This window comes from Microtus ochrogaster, chromosome 6, assembly GCF_000317375.1.
Source record: "Microtus ochrogaster isolate Prairie Vole_2 chromosome 6, MicOch1.0, whole genome shotgun sequence".
NCBI classification, from domain to species: Eukaryota; Metazoa; Chordata; class Mammalia; order Rodentia; family Cricetidae; genus Microtus; species Microtus ochrogaster.
In genome coordinates, this window is record NC_022013.1 from 58103649 (window position 1) to 58110094 (window position 6446).

A 6446-nucleotide genomic window follows, 5' to 3' on the forward strand; every position below is an offset into this window, starting at 1 on the left:
AGTCAGTATTTCTCTGTGTAACAGTCCTGGCTATCGCGGAACTAGCTCTGTAGATCAAGCTGGCCTTGTCGTTGTGTCCCCCTCTTCCCGCCTGCTCTCATTCTTACTGTGTGTGTGTGTGTGTATGTGTGTACATGTGGATTTTTATTTTCTTCCCTTTATCAACATTTTTGGCTGGCCTTTACTTTATAAAGCTGAGGATGACCTTGAGCTTCTGGTCCCCATGCGTCCCCTTCTCCTTGCTGAGGTTGCAGGTGTGCAGCAGCACCGGGTCCATCTGGGGTTGTGCAGCCCATTGAACCCAGGGCTTCCTATGTGAGACGCAAACACTCTACCAACCGAGAGACGTTCCCAGCCCCGTTACTCATGACAGAAAAAAAAAACCACAAGGGAGATTCTCTGCAGCGTTGTGTACTTCATACTCAGTGTTAGGTATTCTTGCTTGAAAAGCATAAGACAATACCCCGCCTCCACCCCATGTTGGTCTAGTAGTGAGCAACCAAAGTTCTCTAGGGGGAAGTTCCAGAGCAAGGCAGGGGAAAGGAGCTGGGTCCCAGCCCAAGCTGTAGGTAGCAGGAGTCAAACGCTAATCACGGCGCTGTCCTGGGCTCTATGTGAAGTGTGGCCTATTAGGCCTTTAACGGTTGTTTTCTTTCCTCTTCAACATAAACATTAGTGGACAAATCACTTTCTACAAGGCAAACGAACGGCAACTGGAATTGAGCACTGACTTCACGCCAAGCACCAGCACGTACTAGTTAGGCGAATTCCCACATCTGTCCCATTAGGTGGAAATACTTCTGTCGGGTATTTCTCTTCAGGAGTCTATTCTACTCTCAGGATTTCATTCTCACTTTTCTCTAATAAATTAACGTTTGCTCTTCTTAAAAACATATTATCTCCTTTTTGTAGATGTGGGATTCTAAGAAGCTGACAAGCTTTGTGTTGGTCTAGCCAGTATTTGACCCTATAAAGTTTATGTTCTTCCTGCAAACCATGCTGAAGCCCACGCCCGCTCTCACTGGTAATGGCAGCAGAAGCAGCAGGATTGGCTTCCAGTTTTAAGGAAGAGAAGGCAGACTTTCCATGAGCGATTCGGTCATGGAAACTTCCAAGCGATTCCTCCTGGGATGCCCCTCTGGCGGGCACTTTGGCACCCTTCCTCACCAAGCCCTGTGTGTTGAATCTGGACAAGGGAAGGGCGCATGGGCCACCCCCTGGGAGTGTCCACTGAAGTCTGCTTTACACAGTTTATAATTTGCTGTCAACAGCTTCTGTCCCTAATTAAACCTGTAGGATCATGCCTAAACTTTTAGGAAACAAGGTTTCTTTTTATGGTTTGCTCCTCAGTGGTAAGAAGCAGGGCCCTCTTGAGTCCACGGGTCTCCTCTACTTTGGGCCCCAACTCTGGAACTCTGGACTGTAGCCTACAAACATACAGGTCCTGGAAAACACCCAGCAAATGCCAGACGTGGGGACTGCTGGCAATTAGATTCCATTTCTTCTCAGCTAGAAGGTGCTGCTTTTGAGGAAGCACTTTGGTTCAGAGCGACTCCTTCCTCGGAGAGGCAGGTGCTCAATGAAATCACCTTGATATAAAATTGGCAATAATAGAAAATGAATGGGGTCTGATAGCTTTATTTTTGGCTAATTAAGTAGAGTATGTGTTTATTAAATAAAATCTTGAAAACACATGTAAATAGAAAGAAGAAAAAGTGATCAGGGTCTCCTGCCTAGAAACAACCACTATTTAGCAATTTGGCCAGCTTTATATTATTCAAGGATTGTGGTTAACATTTCTTACAGTTTATGGTGGCAAAAAACAGTTCATGTAAATTGAAATCAGGATTTTTTTTTTAAAGATTTATTTTTTATTTATGTGTGTTTCTGGGCATGCACATGTGAGTTCCCACAGAGGCCAAAGGGAGCACTGGATCCCAGGAAGCTGGAGTTACAGGAAGTTGTGAGCTGCCCAACCTGAGTGTTAGAAACTGAACTCAGGTCCTCTGTAAGAGTAGTATGTGCTCTGAGCCACTGAGCCATCTCTCGGCCCCCAGGTAGCATGTAAACGGAAACTTTTACGTGTAGAGTAGTACTCATTCAGACACCTTTTAGTTCTAACTATAGGAAGGATTCCTGGCACTGGCGGCATAGCTACTAGAGCTCTTGCTTGCCTGAAGCACACACCTTCATAGTGAGGACGGTCCTTTAGACACTTCCATGAGAACAGAAACCTCAATCTAAGGTGTCTCATCTTGGCAGTCACTGATCTTACACCGTTCAGCACTGGGTGTGGCTGCAGAAGGTGAAAATGTGAGCAGGAAAGGCTAAGTTGATAAGATTAATTTTATGTTTTCTTTATTTTAAAAAAATTAATTTTAGCTGGGTGGTGGCGGCGGTGGCTGCATGGCTTTAATCCCAGCACTTGGGAGGCGGAGGCAGGTGGATCTCTGTGAGTTCGAGGCCAACTTGGTCTAAAAAGTGAATTCCAGGACAGGCAAGAATACACAGAGAAACCTGATCTTCTCCCCACCCTCCAAAAGTTTAATTTTAGAGGCAGGTAGATCTCTGTGAGTTCAAGGTCAACTATACAAAGAAATCCTGTCTTGGGGGCAGGGAGTTTATTTTTGGTGGTCCTGGGTATTGAACCCTGGCCTGATACCACTGAACAATTACTGCCCCCATCAACTTTGAGGCCAGGACTCTTAAACTGCCCACACAGGCCCTGAACTCTACCTGGGCTTTCAAGGTACTTGGTATGCTAGGCTAAGACTTTCCTTCCTGAATTACACCCACAGATCATTCTGAAACCCTAGGGTTCGTAGGCTTGTGCCCCTGAACCTGAGTACTTATAACTAGTTTATAATCCACGTATTATATGCAGGCATATGCAGGCCAAGTGGCTATTATGTTGGCTGAACAGTTCTACACAGTGGAATCTATAAAAACTTGATGGTCTTTAAGTATGCAGTGGACAGGAACTGATTTGAAAACTGGCATTGGCAATGGGCAGCAAGTCATTTGAAACAGTGACAGAACTCACTGCTTTCCTTGTTTTTTTCTTTTTTCAGCCAGCAATGACACTCCATGATAAAAAAAAAAAAAGGAGAGGGGCTCACAATTAGTCTGTGAAAAGGAAGTCAGTCATTAACTACCTTCTGACATCCTAGCAATTAGCCAGGCTTGGAAGAAGAGCAGGTATCTCCAGCGAGGTGCCAAATAAATAGGAGACAAGAGCCTGTAAAAATGAAAAGCCTTTTGGTCTTTCATCACAGGATAATCCAATGCGTTCGAATTAAGGGCAAAGAGCTCAGCGATAGCCTTTGTGAGGAAGTGGGAGCTGTGTAGCAGGATATCCTTCTTCCGCACTAAAGCACCCAATTCTTTCAATTTTATATACAGCGGAAGCAATTAATTGTACTAGAACGAAATCCACCGCTGGCTTTTCCTGATGGCCCCAGAAGCAGCGAGCACTATTGTTCAGCTTCCGGGATAGAAGCAGAGTCATTCTTCTGCGGCAAGACGGAGATCTTCTGATTGCCTAGTGCAGCTTCTCCGAAGATACAAACGTGCTAACCTCCGAAACTCAGCGTTTCTTGTCATCACACATTTGAAGGCATAAGCAACTGTCAGAAGTTAATTTTTTATTTGCAATATAATCCAAACATGTGACTTGATGGTGGTACTTCTTCTAAACTTTATATGACTGAATCATAAGTTATTCACTTTTGTTTGTTTTATATGTTTATATGAAGTGACTGCACTGCCTTTTTTTGTGATTCAACATTCATACCGTGGCTATTTAGGGATTGTGCTAAACAAATATGATTATACATTAAAAACCCAGAAAATTCAACATTCCAAACTGTTGGCCTGTATGTGGTTGCTTTGTCTTCTAGATGCATCAAAATACCATATTTCATTAATTTGTAGATGTATGTTTTAGAAAACCTCCAGAACCACAATGTCTTCCACTTGTTGATGTATTTTAGTTTAATTGGAGGTTTTTTAGTCTAAAATAATATTTTATAATCAATAATATCTTTGTTACTATGGAAAAGAACAATAGTAACTTTTGTTATGAAGAAAAATACATGGAAGCTTCAATTACATATCTTATATGAAATTCTAATTTTATTAAGGCAAATATGAACTTGTAATTTTTATTTCTTCCCCAATCTTTTTTTAACCAACCAGTTGTTGTTATTACTATTATTATTATTTTTTGGGGGGGTTCTCAGTAGTTATGGAGCCAGTCCTAGAACTCGCTCTGGAGACTAGACTGACCTTGGACTCACAGAGATCTGCCTGCCTTTGCCTCCTGAGTGCTGGGGTTAAAGGTGTGTGCTGCCCGGCTATTATTTTGTTCTTTAAACAATTTTTAGAAGATTTTTTATCTTATGTCTACGAGTGTTTTGCCTGCACATATCTGTGTATCACATGCATGCCTGGTGCTCTGGGGAGTCAGAAGAGGGAGTCACATCCCCCAGAACTAGAGTTAAGATGGTTGTAAGCCACCGCCTGGATGCTGGGAACTGAACCCAGGTATTTGCTCTTAACTGCTGAGCCATCTCTCTAGCTCTTATTTTGTTCTTTTGAACAGTCTCATGGAAACCAGGATGGACTGGAATTCCATGTGTACCTGAGGACGACCTTGAACTTCTGGTCAATGTCACTTCCCAGCTTCTGGGAGTACAGGTATACTTCACCATACCTGGATCAAAACCAGTTGTTTTAGATTTTCTGGTGCTGGAGTCTGAACTTCGGGCTTTGCATATGCTAGGCAAGCCCTCTGCTGGGAGCTACCCTCTGCTCTAGCTCCAGGTTTTCCGGTTATAAAAGTGTTATTGCCCGGTGTACGAGGTAAAGCTTACTGAAGAAAATAGTAGTTGCCCATTGGACTTTAACTCAGAGCACTCCCAATACTCTGTCCTGATTTCCTTTTATTTATGCAAATACTTAATTTAACAGAAAATTAAATGCTTAAGCATATCTCCCAACTACCCTAAAAGGTACATAGTATTAAGCAATCAAATATTCATTTCCTAAAAATCTTCTTTGATTAACTTGTAATAGCTGTACATGTTTATGTTGTGCAATATTTCAAAGCAATTCTAAGACACGTACTTATCAAATCTGGACAATCCTCATTCTGTCTCCTTATCAGCTTTTTTTTTTTTTTGAGCCTTTGAGTGTCTCTCTTCACGTTCTTCTTTTTTTTTTTTTTTTTTTTGAGCCTTTGAGTGTCTCTCTTCACGTTCTTCTTGCTTGAAATATGTAACAGGTGTGAGTCTTGGCTTTGCTCTCCAGCAAAGCACACATTCAAGCATGTGTGCCTGAGCGCACATGCGCAAACACACACACATTAGACTCTGAAGATAACTGGAATAGTACTTTCGTGGTGTTTGGTACATATGCAAGTGTTAGAAAAAACAACTCTGTGTACACCTTTAATCCTAGCACTCGGGAGGTAGAGGCAGAGGTGGGCAGGATCTGAGTTCGAGGCCAGCTTGGTCTACAAAGTGAGTTCCAGGACAGCCAGGTCTACACAGAGAAACCATGTCTCTAAAAGGTGCCCCTGCCCCCACCTCCCCCAAAAGGAAAGAGAGAGAGATACAGGGACAGAAAAAAATAAAAGTGACTCTGGACAACACCAGCCATGAAAGGCAGAGTTTGAACAGCGCTTCCCTTAGTAACCTAGAACCCCCGGTGTTCAGCATTTAGACTACAGCAATGACGGTAAGAGTGTGGGTGGTGGGTGGGTGGGGGGTGGTGAGACAAGAAGAAAACGGAGGATAATAGCACAGTCTGTGCAAGCAGTCTGTGATTACTCCCCTTCTCCAACTGGACTTTGAAAACAATGAATTGCAGAGGCAAAGATTCTGACACCTTTTGTATTCTGATGCCTTTAGCTGTCTCTTCCTAGGCTGGGAGGCTGAGAAGCACCTACTCAAACATAAATGGTTAGGGGTACACAATCTTTTCTGGAGAAAAATCTAACAGATTATTGTCGCAAAGCAGTGTTTCTAGACTGAATGGGAATATGGTGTTTTACTAGAAGAAGCCTAGAAAAAGTGGCCCGTCTGGATGAGAGGGCAGCTGCTTAGGAGGTGATCTAGTATAGTTCAGGCATACAGTGAGGAAGACAGGTTTAAGTGCACAGCAGACTAAATAAAAATAATCAACACTTTAGAGAAACACAGGTACTAGCTATTGCTGGTTATTGGCTGAATACAGGATTATGTGTTTCTGAAAGAAGTGAGAAAGTTGTTTCAAAAGCAAATGGAGTCTCATATTAACTGTTAGAGGCAGGCTATTAAGACTGCCATCAATGAGCCGGGCGGTAGTGGCGCACGCCTTTAATTCCAGCACTTGGGTGGCAGAGGCTGGCGGATCTCTGTGAGTGAGTTCGAGACCAGCCTGGTCTACAAGAGCTAGTTCCAGGA